Genomic DNA, 14,650 nt, shown 5'->3' on the forward strand with positions numbered 1-14,650 from the left:
TCAGTACCAGCCTGGCCTGGCCTTCTGCTCCACAGCCTGGAACAGGCCCTCACATGTTCCTAGACCATGACGCTTCAGTCAGGGGATCACTGGACCACTCCCGTTTGGAGAACCCTGTCCCAGCAGAGATCTGTGGAGGTCTGCGTCTGTCAGGACGTCTTCCCTCCAGTTGGTCCCAGTTTCACTCTACCTGGCATCCATTTCTCAGAGGCTGAGACTTGGAGTTGTGGCTGTCTCCTAGTTTCATTGAAGATGGTGCAGGTCTTTATTTTTCTATTTTATTCTTCTAAAATTTTATTTGGCTTTAGTGAAGGAAGTTAAACTGAACTATCTATTCTGTGACCTCCACCTGGAAGCCTTGATCCAATTTTACTTTCTGTGTCACACTACTATGAGAGGGAGAGGAGGAGGGAGAGATGAGTGTCTGAGCCAGTGCATGCAGAGCTTTGATGTGCTCTGCTTCTCCTATATTGATGATAGAATTGAGCTAAAGAAGGTGCACTGAGCTCCTCATAGAACTATTGAATTTCAGAAAAACATGCAAAAAATCTTAATTATGGGAATAAGATGATGGAAAATTGCTTTAGGAAATTGCCGTAAATATACAGTGCATTAAATGTACCTATTAATTTTATTACTACTTAATGACAGAATCTTTTCTATCTCTGTCCACTCAGATGAAGACAGAAACATACTCTGTTCTCCATTTGAGCACCTGAAAGGTCCAGGTTCTCAGGGCCCCATCCTGAGGCAGGCTCACTGTCTTCCATTTGTGTCTACTCCAGATTTACTGCCGTCAGACAGTCGGCAGGGGTCCCACGGGTCCAGGTGCACAGATCATTTTAATTCAGCTTGTTCTGTGAAGCACATTAAATGCTTTTCATACATTTAGATATCTTAAAAGCATTTTTGCATGACAGTTGACTATAATAATTCTGGTATAGGTAGAAAGTGCTTAGTGATTTCTGGGGGGCTGACCTCAGTGGGGGATCCCTTTCTCCCCTCAGAGTCTTCTCCTTGCTCTACTCTCTCATCCTTGCTTTCCCTCCCACATCTTTCCTTCCTCTCCTTTCCCCTCTTCCCTCTTTCCTTTCTTTTCTCTCCTTCATTCTCTCTCCCTCCCTCCCCCTTTCTCCCTCTCTGCACCACCCCTTCCTGTGTGTGTGCACACACCCACACCTCCCCTGTCACACACATGCATGCCCCTCCTACTCCTAGCCCTCTTTTTTCTCAGCCCTATCAAGTGTTTTATATGTCAAGAAATAGTAATTTTAGTAATTCCCCAGTATAGTGCTAATTAAATTAGACATCTAGAAAGGCTAATCTTGACACATGCACACAATGGACTAAATGGCCTTGTGAGTTTTTCTATCTCTGATTTCTCTCTGGCAAACTCCTAGAGAGCCTCTGGCTTTGCTTGCCTGGAGTTTTACTGTCTTCTAATTGTTAAATATGTATCTCTTACCTCCCCCACCCCACACAAATATTATAAGGTGCTCAGGGTAGGAGCTATGCTTTTTAATTTCATACTGTTCTAGTGACTGCTTAAGAAATCTTTGTTGACATATTTGACAGGTTGACTCTCCCAGGTCCCGGAATGTCTATGGTTTGTAACTATTGCTGGTTTGTTCTCCCTCCTCTGGGGCAGCCTCCTTCAGGGTAACCGCAGGCCAGGCCTCTTTAGTGTATGCATTTTGTAGAAAACACTTGGAAACTTTGTTTCACCTCAGGAGAACAGCAGGAAAACCAACAGAGTAATGCCTCATTTTGTCGGGAAGCTGCGGAGAGCAGACTAGAAGTCAGCAGTGCTGCCCTCGTGCTCGCAGGCTTTTCGAGCCTGGATTCCCGGGGCAGGGATGGCTGTATGCCTCTGGCTCCCCATCCTAATGAGGCTGAGAAGGCACCAGAATGGGACTAGCCCCATAGGTCTTCAGCCTGATGCCTGTTGCCCACAAGCTTCTGGCTCTTCTCCCCACTCTGGCCCAGGAAACACACATTCTACCCAGTTCTAAGAAGTCTGGCAGTTTGTGCTCTTTCAGCCATGATCTCCCAATGTGATGTGTCAGAGATATTCAAAAGTTTGACCAAAGTCTCTTCTTCCTCTGACTTTGTTTTATCACAGCCAAGACTACAAAGAAACAGCACATACTAGCAAGAAGAACTTGAAAAATTCCAATAGAGAGATTTAGTTCTTCTCCCCAAATCTTTCTATTTATATTCTCCGAGTGTCAGAATGGATATGACTCAGCTGTGATACACCAAAAGATCAGGCAGCATGGAATTCAACCCCCACTCCCTCAGCATATGGCAAGGTTCGTGGCTGCCAAAACTACGCCAACTCTTGCCTCCAAATACATACGAACAAAAAGCCATGTGCCTCACGAAAGCAAAGGCTGCACCCCCAGCCTGCACTGCATGTGCGGTCCTTCTGGGCCTGGTCCAAGTGACTCACAGGACCCGTACCTGGTTTTCCTGCGTGGGTTTCAGGCCACAAGCTGCTCTCTGAAAGCCTGCCGTGCTGTGGACTCTGTCCCCATCTTTCAAGGGAAATCGCACAAAAGATCTCTCTCCCCCCGTCCCTTTGAAGCAGTCTGCCCCTTCAAAACAATAGGAAAGCATTTCCCAGCTCTCGCCAGAATGCTAGGGCCTGGCGTATCTCTCACTAGTGGAAAAGTAGCAAAAATGATTGTTTTCATGGAGAAAACGGTCGTGTGAATGTCTGAGGTGGAGGGGGAGGGAAACACATTATCCCCTTCAAGTTGTGAGTTTTTATCTGGCAGGATGTTTTTCCTGGTCAGTGCTGGCCCACTGTCAAGAGACTTAGTGGTGATTTTGTGGCCGTCGGACCCTCGTGAGCGTCCTCTTGAGGACTGCTTGAGCCTGGGAAGGGAAGAGGCACGCCCTGCGCTGACACACCAAGACTTGTTTATAAGGGTTGCTGGGATATGAAATTGGGATCATGCTTCAATTTGATTTCCCCTCTCCTGTTGTTCCTGGACGATCTGTCACAGTTCAATTGTTAGCAATTATGTGGTCAGTCATTTTGTAAAACACCAGGCTGCACCCGTGGGGCTGAGGAAAGATGGGAGAGAACAAGGGAATTTGGACTCGGAGCCCATGTTTGTGAAGTACTGCCAAAGCGCTTTCTTCGTCGGGTGGGATGGCGCAGGCGAGGATAAGAGCCAGCCCCTTCTTGGTCCCTGCAGAGCGTCGCTGAGCCCTAGCTCCCTTAGAGTTTGGCTCTCCAGATTCCCAAGTGCTTTTCTGAATTGCTTAAGCAGCCAGCCCTGTGCAGCTGCTGGGTGTGGAGGCATCCGCATGCTTGAGAACGCGGTTGTTGGCGTTGGTTTCATCCTGGTCCTTTCCCATCCAGCCTGAGATGAAGCAGCGCCTCAGGGATGGTCCTTTTAAGTATTTTCTTCCCTCTCTTCTAACACAGTGTGCTTGAAAACTTCAGAGGTAATATAATGCTCATTGAAATGCCTCTGGAGCCTGGAGATGGCTCGACTTTGATTGACTGCTTATTCTTCTATCTCTTTAATGGACCCAGGAAGAAAGTGAGGGTCTGTGGCTCCCCAGCTGACTACCGAGGCCTCAGTGAATCTCTGCACAGGTCTGCTTCCTGCCGGGAGAAGCTGGACTGCTGTATGAGACAGTGAGAGGAGAACGGTTCCCTCCTCAAGGCCTGCCTGAAAGTGTGTCTGCTCCCAATCTGACCTGTGCATCTCCACAGCCAGCCTGGTTTGTGTGGGGGCTGAAGCTGGCTCCCCAGAGGCCTCAGGCCCACCGGCCTCCTGCCAGCCTCCCAGGTCTGCAGAGAACTCCCTGTCCTCTGCCTGCTGTCCTCAAGGCCAGTGCTTGCAGGTAGAGGCTGTTCCTCTTCTGTGACCTCAAAAATGAGTCCCTGTGGGCTCTCCTGGCCCAAGACAAGGAGAGTGGGAAAAGCTGCTGAAACAGAAGGGGAATTTTTATGAGCAACTGATTCCCCCGATTATAAAATCATATACAATGTGAGAGCCAGAAGGAGACTTAAAGATCGACTAGCCCAACCATCTGGCTTTGAAGTGGAGGAAACCAAGACCCAGAAGGATTAAGGGACTCGCTTAAAGAAGATTTCTTGATACCTGCTCACTAACACCTTACTAGAGACACCTTACGCATCAAGTATAGTAGGCAGACGGTGGGGAAAGAGCACTTTCCCAGAAAACGTCCTCTCAGGTCCTGTTTGTCCTTGTCCCTTCAGCAGCTTGAACAGAGAGGGCTTTGTAAATGCTTTGTGTTGAGATTGCCCAGTGCTGTGACTCTGCATTTACCCATAATTAGCTCGATAAGTATTATTAAATAATGACTGTTATGATAGTTAAAATTCTTGCATTGACTACATGCCAGGTGTTTCCATATATTGTCTCATTTAATCCGTGTATCAGCCCTGTGTGGTAGGTAATGTCACTACCACCATCTCAGAGACGAAGGGACAAAAGCATCGAGAGGTTTGATACTTCCCACTGGCACCGAGCTGAGAAGTCATGCAGTTAAGGTTCAAACTCAGGTGGCTGGTTGTGAGCCCATCCTTAACTTCCATGCTGTCTTGCAGAAGTCAGTTGTGCCTTGCACTGTGCTGGAAGTCGTAGAAGACAGTACATTTTTCGAGAAGTTGACTTTTTCTGGGGAAAACTAGGACATGCATAGTAGCAGAGATTTGCGTTGGGACAATGGTGGAGGAAGGGACCACGGGAGTGCTGGGACCGTTTTCCCTGCTCATGCCTTTTATGTCCATCTTTGGGACAGTTCACCCTGTGAATGAGGAGGAGGGACAGGCTGGGAGAATGACGAGAGGCTGCTACTGCCCCAAGGGAGAGTAGGAGGAGCAAGAAGGGGAAAGCCAGGGCTGCAGAGTGTAGTGTGGGGGCTTCTCTTGTGTCCACATGGGTGTGGGAGTGGGCTGGCTGTCCTCACTTCTGGGTTTACTTTTTTCTGAGTCTGTAGCATATCCAAAGAAGATGAGTTAGATGGTCTGGAAGCCAAGCAATGTGGCTATAAGTTGTTCTTTCAGAAATAGTTTGGTGAGTGTCTACTACAATTCCACTGGTGCCCCAGACCCTGTGGATATCATCAGCGATCAACAAGCTGTGGTCCTCACCCTCAAGTGAAGGCTCTAGTGAAGGTGATTACAGTGCAGGGAGAAAAGACCTGTGGTGGGGATGAGTCTGGGTGCTATGCCAAATCCTGACAATATTAAGATGATTAGGGAGCTTTCCCTTAAGGAAAAGACTCTGCCTAGGAGAAGACAGACATTGGGAGGAAATGAGAGTTGACGTCTTGGAGAGAAGGGCCAACGTGAAAGTGAGCCATGAGCCTGTGATTCCTGGGAGAGCTTGGGTAGGCGGGGTTGGGCACTGGTTGTCCCTGTTGTACAGGAGAGTCCACACTGGCTGTGAGGAAGTAGTGAGAAAAGTTACGGTTCCTCTTATATTTTATAATACTCTGTCCCCATGTGAGTAGACAAATGGGGTCAGAGATCTAGGCCTTCAAGGAGGGTGGGAAGGAATCCTTTGCAGCTTCTCACTCCTTGCATCTCCCATGATGTGGAGTGAAGTATAAATGAACAGAGGGCCCACTAGAGCTTAGGGAGCAATGTCAGGGCCACTCTAGGGCATGGGGAGAAGGGAGGACTTATTTAACTGTGGGTGACCTCCTCAGGCTCAGAATCCTGCTAGGCCCCTGATGTCCTTGGAGATCACATAGGTTGTATTCTAGAAGGGCCTCATCAACCTTCAAGCTCCTAATTATCTTTCTCGGCTTGCTCCCTCTCCTGCTCACAGGAGTGAGTATGTTCTACATAGCCCAGTGCACAAGTTTGAATGCCAGGAAGAAGACATGCTTACTGGATGCAGATACTGGAGACTTTCTATGCCTGAACATCCCAGAACTTCCACATTTACCTCGGCTGTTGCTCAGACTGCTCTGTCTGGAGCACCTCTCTGCAGGTCAACAAAATACCTATGTGCAGATTGTGCCCTGCGGAAGGGCACCAAGCCCAAGAATCAAGGGAGGGCTGGCATCCCGCTACAGCCTACACCCTGGGCACTTTGGATGGAGCTGCGTTGTCTTAGAGGTGGCACTTGTCCTCATTTGAACAAAGGAGCCTATAGCTAGCTGCCCTGCTTCCCCACTCCCCAGCTGCGTGAATCCTGCTCATCTGTCAGGAACCAAATCTAGTCATATGTCACTTGTTCCGTCCACCACCCTCAACACTGCATCATGCAGAATTAATTGTTCCTCCCTTGGCTTTCTCAGAGTACCTTGTTTATAATTGTTCTCATCACAGCTTTGAGGGCATATAGTGCTAGGTGGACAGTTAGGTACTACTTGGAGGTATTACCCCCTGTCTTTGCTGGCTGCCAGTATTGTTGTGGAGAGGCTGGTTTCATTCTAATTGCCATTCCTTGGTAAGGTGTCTTTTCTCTCTAGATGCTTATGAGATTCTCTTTCCATTTTGGTGTTCATAGTTTCATTATGATGGGATTATTTTCAGATTTCCTTTTATTTATTTTATATGGGATTTTTTGAAATCCTGATGTTTGGAAAATCATCAGTTATTATCTCTGAATACTGGCCCTTCATCATCCCTCTATTGTCTCCTTCTAGATTTCCAAACAGACATATAGTAGACATTCTTCCTTGATTCTCCATATGTCTCTAACCATTTAAAAAAATATTTCCATTGCTTTATATCTCTGGGCTGCATTTGGAATGCTGACCTCCATATTCTAGTTCACTGATCTACACTTAAGTGTGTATGTCTGATTTCACACAATGAATCTGTAAACTACTTGAGACAAGGGACTGCATATATTTCATCTTAGTTTAGTGTCTGGGATGCAGTCAATGATCAGCAGCATGTGCTGAAATGGTTGGCTTGCATGGCCTAGGGGTGCAATCCGAGGTAGAAACACCTGCTGAGGTGCCAACTGGTTCTCTGTTGACAAAGAAGGAGGCTGTGGGCTCACTGCTTACGCCAATGACAGACAGAACTGGTTGGGCTATACTGCTCCTTCTGTAGTTACAGGGCAGGTTCAGCCTGGCAGGAGCACGGGGCAGGCTTGCCTACCAACTGTGGCCAAGCCAGGCTCTCTTTTTCAAACAAAACTCCTCAATATCATCCTGCTTATGCAATAAACTTGGGGCAGGAAGTGAGACATAATGCTAAGTTACAAAGCTGGGGAAGCCACTTTTGAATCGGGTTACCTCACCCAGTTTGATGTAGCTACAATCTCGACATTGCCTCTCACTTAGAAATATGTGAAGAAAGGTCACCGTCAAGAAAAAGGAGTTGAGCCAGTCTTAGAGGGCTTGTTCAGACTGGTAACTGGGACAAGGGCAGGCACACAGTGTGTGCCACAGGCCCTTAGAAAGACCTGCTGCTACTGTGGATCATTGTAGGCCATCTTTTAAGTCTCATTAAAAGGAAGATTGATCCCTGCTGCCTTTATGCAACAGATGGCTGCCCCTCAGTTCTTGTACCCAGCTGCTGGTGGCCACAGTCACACACAAGCAGGGTCACAGTCCAGAAAAGACACGCACAACTTCAGAGGGCTTTCCCGGAGTGTTTTTGGCAAGGGGGGGGAGGGATGGTGGGATGGGTGAGTCTCTCTCTGTGGCATTCGGCATCTGGCATTTGGCCATCCTTCAGTGGGAGGGTCTTGGGGAGAATCGCGAAAATCAGTCTTCAGGGTAGTTCTACACAAGGGCATGTGGTGTCTGCTGCTGATTCTGAGATTCCACCCACTGAAGAAGCAGTCTCAGAATACGGTGAATTCCCTGCCCAGTGTATGTAATTACCAGGCCGAGCCGCATCTTCTCCAGGTTGTCAGTGCTGCTGTAGAGCAGTTCTAAAGCCACAAAGAAATGTTTGGCCCACGTTCAAGAGCAGGCTGCCTGAAATAGACGGAGGTTCTGCAACCCCTGATCTAAAGTCCTGGCAGGCGTGCTGAGGGGATCCACAGTGATCCAAAGAATGCCATCAAACTACGTAATTAGATTAAGTGGAATTAACTTTATTAATATTAATAAAACATATTAAAGAGCATACAGTTGAGGTTTCTGATAGAGGTAAACATTACAGGATGACTGTCAAAGCCTGAAAGTCAGGGACATTGACCGAATTCAGTCCACGTAAAACATAAACCCACAGCTGGATGATTCCCCCAGTCCCACGGGGCCCCCCAACTCTTAGGTCAGCACTGAAGAACAGATGGCAGCACCGGCAGGTCCAGCTCTGATTTCCTCTGCCTGGAAGTCTTCTGCTCGTATCTCAGCCCGGGACTTCAGCTATTCCTGGGGGCATCTGGGCCTGTGGTGGAAAATAAACTTCATCTGAACCATTAAAATTCATAAAGCTGTTGACAGTTCAGATGCAAAAAGCTCTTGAGATGTCTCTGTGCAGGTGATTCTTGTCTGTTTTGTGTGAAAACAATCACACCTGTGGTGAAAATTCAATATACTTGTAAAATCGACTCTCTCATGCCAAGACCCTGTGACTTAGTGTCCCAGAAGCAAGGTAAAAAGTAAATGAGATAGCAGCGGTGAAAGTGCTAGACTGAAGATAATAAATGTCACTTCCATCTTCTCTTACAGCTCTCTAGGGAAAAGATGTGGAAGGAAATTTGAGATAAAGTTCTCTGAGTTTCAAAAATTGAGCTAGGAGTTACGGCATAATGGTTTCAATATTAGAAATCTAGACAGAAAACTAAAGAAGTTGTCATAGGTCAGAGAGGACTTCTTGCTTGCCATAAACATTCTGGGACCACCAAGGTGGTCTCTGTCGATCTCTTCACTTTTTGAGGAAAAGCAACCACCTACCTGCCTTGGATAGAATCAGCAGCTCCCCCAAATGAAGCCCAACCAACCCCCCCAAACACCTCTTTGAGCACGGAGCAGAGCAGACATGAGGACCCTGCCCGGGTCACACCTCCCTCCAGGGTCTGGAAGAGATGTAGACAGAGTGATCTGTGAAGGTTGAGCAGGTGCCCTTTCTAACAAGGTCAGTACCACAGAAAAACATGAACCTAATGTTTCTAGAGATTTAGACCTCTCAAGAGAGTCCTAAATTTTAGATTTTTACATGGTACCTTCTAATTTTTAAACATTGGTGTTTGAAAAAAAACCAAACCATCATGTGGGCCAAATAAACGTGACTATGGGCTGGATCTGACCTGCTGGTCGCCAGTTTGCACCTCAAATAGATAAGCTCTATGAAAGTTTGTTGAGGGCTACCTTGTACCATGCATTGTCCTAGATGCTCTGCACACCGAGGCAAGGAGAACCCTGTGTCTGCTCCTGGAAAGTTCATAACCCAGAGCGGGAGAAAGACTGACCCAGAAACAGGTCACCTGAGTGCACTGTGGAGCGTGGCCTGGGCTGCAGAGGAGGGCAGCGAGGTCACCTGTGGAGCGTGCGTGTCACGGAAGGCCACCTGGAGGCAATGATGCTGGAGGAGCTGAGACGAACCTGAGTCGAATCTTGCGAGTTGACCAGGTGAAGGTGAATGGGGTAAAGAGATAAGGACATGCCAGGAAAAGGTCACAGCAGAGCCGAGGATGAGACTGTTTGGCCTGTGGAGACCCCTACACAGCTCAGTGAGTGACTCAAGGTGAGGCTGGGGATGGAGGGACTGAGGAGGACTTTTCATAGTAATATGTTTGGGCTTTATCCCAAGGGCAGTGGGGAGCCTGTGGAATGCTTTAGGCAGGTGGAGATATGGTGAGATTTGTGTTTTAAAACCATCCTTTTAGCAGCTGTGTGGACCATGAATCTAAAGGGGAGAAGACTGGCATCAGGGAAATTCCCAGGAAGCCACGTGGTAACACAGCAAGAGATGGTGTGGGCATGAGGTTGAGGTGGAGAGCAGGGTGAGAATTTGATAACTGTTGAGGACATGGAGATTGAAGGAGGGGATGAAAGGGACTGAGTCAGAGATGACTTCCAGATTCTAGACCCAATGATGGTTGCTGGTGGTTAGGGTGACCATCCCTGTTTGCCTGGGACTGCTCTGTTAAGACTGAGAGTTCCACACACTGGGAACCCCCTCAGCCCAGGGCAAATATGGTGGGTTGGTCACTCCAATGATGCTTCTGCAGCCAACATGGGGGATAGTAGAAGTTATAAGTTTGGGAGGCTGAGGAGGTTATGAGTTGGTTTTGAGCATAATGAATTTGAAGTACCAGTGGACATCCAGATGAGGATATCCAGTAAGCACTTGGAATATGAGTCTATAGTTCAAGAATAGGAGAACTTTGACTTGGAGAGAGTGGTTTTAGGGGCCATCAGCCTAAATAGGGGTTGTTTAGGACCATAAAAGTGGGTTAAATCATCCAGGAAGAGACTGTAGCATGAAAAGGGAAGTAGATCAAGAATGAAACTCTGGAGAATGAAACATTGGGAACGACAATAGGGAAAGAAGAACCTGAGAAACAGACTGAGAAGGAATAGCTAGAGGAGTGAAGGGGGACAGACTGGACGTGGCATCTCGGAAGCCGAGTGAGGAGGATCTCAAGGCCTGAGCAGTCATCAGGTCAGAGGCAAGACACGTGCTCAGTATCATGAAGAGACAAGACTGTGCCTCCCCACTGGTGATCTTAGCTGCCGCCTCTCAGTGTTTTGATGGGTAGAAGTGGGTTACTCCTGGGGAGGTGTGGATGTGAGTTGAGAAAATAGAGACAGTGGCTACCGTCTAACCACTTGAGAAACTTGAGAAAAAAGGGAATGAGAGAGAGCAATAGCCAGCAGATCATGTGTGGTCAAGGGCGAGTCCTGTTCTTTAAGATGGGCGAGAACTCGACAAGCTTTTAAACTGAGAGGGAAAAACTGGATCAAAGAGGAAAATTAAAGACACAGGGCCAAGAGAGGTAATTAATGGGTCAGGGCCTGTGGGAAGAGGAAATGATATGGGATGGACTCAAAGCCACAGAGGAAGATGTTGGCCTTAAACAGGGGAGAGTTGGACATGACACACCACCTGAGACTGAGGGGGAGGGCAGGTTAGGGTGATGCTAAAGGAAAGGAGAAATGATAGCCCAGAAATGGGAAGGCATAAAACCAAGAGTTGTGGTTAATGTCAGCAAGAAGAGAGTAAAAAATGAAGAAGCATTGAAGGAAATGACGGACATATTGGAGACATGCCTCAGCCATGACTTTAAGAGGAATGGTTATAGTCTAGATTTCAGAGCATTTTCAGTTAACAGTGGACTGTTTTTGGAGAACTTTAGTAAATAGATATTCCAGAAGTGACTGAACGCAGGCTTTTTGATTGAGAGGATTATCCAATTATTCCCTTTAGAATTGAAGGATCTGAGTCAGATTCAAATAGCACGCATGCACACTACTATGGACTGAATCTTTCTGTCCTCCCAAAATTCCTATGTTGAAACCCAATCCCCAGGGCAATGGTATTAGGAGGTGGGGCCTTTGGAAAGTGCTTAGGTTGTGAGGGTGGAGCCCTCATGAATGGGATTAGTGCCTTTATGAAAGAGAGCCCAGAGAGCGCCCTTGTCCTGTGTGCCATGTGAGGTCGCAGCAAAAAGACAGCCGTCTAGGAAGCGGGCCCTCACTGGACACTGAATCTGCTGGAGCCATGATCTAGGACTTCACAGTCTCCAGAACTGCAAGACATAAATTTCTGTTGTTTATAAGCTCCCCAGTCTGTGCTATTTTTGTTATAGCAGCCTGAATGGATGAAGACACATTCATACACACACGTACATTGTGCAAACAATTTATGACTTGCTTGGACTCCAAAATAGGGATTAAATCTCTGAAAGTATTGTTTTCAGTCACAGTCAGGCTGAAAAGTTTTTGCTAGGTGGGAGGCTAGTGCACAGGTACAGAAAGGCATGGTGAAAATTTTTTTTCCAATTAAACTAGTGTATTCAGTTAGATTGAGCTTAGAAATCATTGAGGAGCAGCCCAAAGCCGATCTGGAGACACGTGCTTTAAGAGGAGATTACCCAAGGCAATGAAGCCGGGCCCTGCTCCTCAGAGTGTGCAGGGAGCCACAGCAGCATGAAGCCTATCAGAGATCAGTGCCGGCCGCCAGCCAGCAGGGAGGTGGCCACCTGCCTTCGGGTCAGTCTAGCCCACAGCCCCGTGCCTCCCCTGGCTTTTCATTAGTGCTGCTCATTTTGATCGGCTACTAGGAGCCATGTAGATGGTGCTTTCCAGGGTATGGACTTTATCTTCTGCTGCTGCTATTGTTTTCCCATTTTTAAGATAGTTTTTTTCTGGCATAAAAGCAATGTATGCCCTTTGTAGACATTTTGGTCAATGCAGGAAAGTACATCTAAGACCAAAATATCACCTCTGTGTCAAGCAGTGTCACCATTTTGGCATATTTCCTTCTTGTCTTTCCATTGTGGTTTCCCAGATGAAGAGGACTGAGCTCTTCTTTTCTGAGAAAAGCAGATAATTCCAGGACAGGAAACTTACCTGGCAGAGGCACCAGAATATCTGGGTTCTAATCCCAGCTCCACCACTGCATAGCTCGTGGTCTTGGCCGCTGCCAGCCCTCCTGGGGCTGCCTTTTGGTTATGAGATGACGGCATCAATTGGCCAACCTCTAGGGCCTCTTCCAGCACTCGGTTGTCAAGGGCTGTGATGTTTGGACTCCCCAGAAAGTCGTGGTTTTGGACATGAATTCTTCCTGAGCAGTTATAGCTTCCCCTGAAATCCAGAGTCTTCTGAAGCTGTGACTGTCGGATTTCAAAGGAGGGCTTTCCGAGGTGGTGTGACTACTCTCCTATCCTTTTGTTAAATCCTGGAAATTAAAAAGAAATGTGCTGAGTGAGGATGCATTTCAGTGCAGGGCATATGTCAAAGAATGTCTGATGACACAAGGTTTGCAATCATCCAGTGAACTGGGTAAAGCCAGAAGGCTCCTTCATTCTAGTTAGTAATTGAATTAAAAAATCAGAACTTAAATAAGCCTATTAATTAAATCTGGCTCAGAATTCCCAAACTGTGTTCTCAGAACAAATGTGTGTTCTCTAGAAAAAGAGAGCAGTGGTCAACTAAGTTTAGAAAAGATTAAATCAAATTCAAGGGGTTTCTTTGCTATAGGAATTCTTAGAACTTGAGATATGCTTACACGCATTGCGAACCCCAGGGGGGGATGTGGAGTAAGCATCCTACACTGGCCTGATCATGGAACTGTTTCGTCACAGCACACGACTTCACATCCCAAGAATATCAGTTTTCCGTAGAACACAGTTTGAGCGATACTGTTCTAGTTCCTAGAACTAGAAGTGCTTTTGACGGCACCGTTATGGATCTCTCAATAATTATACCTGACTGCTCTGCTCATGAGGTGATATCCTGGGCTGAGTTTTTAAAACCCATAACCTTTTTGACATTTTTACTATATTTAAGTTTTATAAATTCTTGCATTTGCAGGACAACTTAAATTTTCTCAAAAGTATACTTATCCACTGAGTGCTGACCTGTGCCTGACTGTATCAGCTGTCTTATCTCTGAGTTTTGCCTCTATCAATCTCTGTGATCTTGGATGAGTCATGTGACTTCTTTAAATGGGGTTGGGTGTCTTAGGCTGGGGTCCAGGAGCAGGGAACACTGGGCAGAGAACTGCTTCTAGAACTGGCAAGCTCAGCGTTAAGATTTGCAGGATTTAGGGGAATCAGGATCAGCAAAGGTCTGGGAACCCTGGTGTAAGAGGAGGATGGAAAGGGAGAGAGGCATCCGAGCTCCCAGAGCCAGGTCAGCACAAAGATGGGAAAGGAAAAGCTCAGGATCTACAGAGGCCTGGTCCTCAGCGGCTCACCTGACTGGCTTTGTACAGAATGGACAGAGTGTACAGAAAGCTTCGCTGGTTCCAATTGATGAGGAAATATGTCGAACTGAGGGATCAAAATGCCTCAATTATAAAATATTTGTAAATTATGTATATATTAACATAAGTCAAACAACAAATGAGGCAGTACAAAATGCTGGAAATACAGTAGAAAGAAAATAGTCTGGACAAAGCCTCTGGAGAGCTGACTTCCTAGGCCCCACGCTGCCTCTAACAAGCTGTGTAATCTGAAGCAAGTCGCTCTACCTTTCTGGGCTGCAGTTCTCCAGTTCCCCACCCTGAGAGTGAGAAGGTCCACTCAGACCATGTGTGATGTTCCTCCACTTTATAATAGCCACTGCCTGCAAACCTGCAAAGTGAACTAACTAAACCCCTTTGGAACCTTTGTAAGTGGGAGTGGTGATGCCACATTTAAGAGTCTTTGCTGTAATAATAATTGAAAACTTATGGCACAATAAAAAGGACTGTAAATCATCAAGTGTGTGATGACTGGAAAAAAGACCATGGCAGAGGGGTGGGCACTGTGGTTGACAAAGCATTCTAATACAAGGCAGATTGGAGAAGCTGCAAGTCCCGTGAGGTCGGGTCCTTGCTTTGTGTACGTCTGTTAAAGCACTTTGGGAACCTTATTTTCCACTTGACGCTAATGATGTGGCAGAGTCAAAGAAATGTCCCCCAGCTTCCACCCTGCAGATGGGCCTCCTGAACATCCATCTCTCTTAAGTGTCACAACCAGTGCTTCCTACGATGCCCTGGTCCTGCAGCGGGGCCAGTGTGAGGCACTGGGCA

The 14,650-nt window shown here is 47.0% G+C and overlaps 1 long non-coding RNA gene across 1 annotated transcript in view; it reads right to left on the bottom strand.

Moving 5' to 3' along the window:
- Positions 1-7,688: 7,688 nt before the first annotated feature.
- Positions 7,689-14,650, bottom strand: part of LOC123283148 (uncharacterized) — a 52,150-nt gene continuing 45,188 nt past the window's right edge. Inside the window, exons 2-3 of the long non-coding RNA XR_006523701.2 lie at positions 12,484-12,811; positions 7,689-8,353 (exon numbers count right to left, since the gene is read on the bottom strand). This is a non-coding gene — a long non-coding RNA (uncharacterized lncRNA). The remainder of the gene's footprint in view (positions 8,354-12,483; positions 12,812-14,650) is intronic.

Source organism: Equus asinus, chromosome 2 (genome assembly GCF_041296235.1).
Source record: "Equus asinus isolate D_3611 breed Donkey chromosome 2, EquAss-T2T_v2, whole genome shotgun sequence".
NCBI lineage: Eukaryota > Metazoa > Chordata > Mammalia > Perissodactyla > Equidae > Equus > Equus asinus.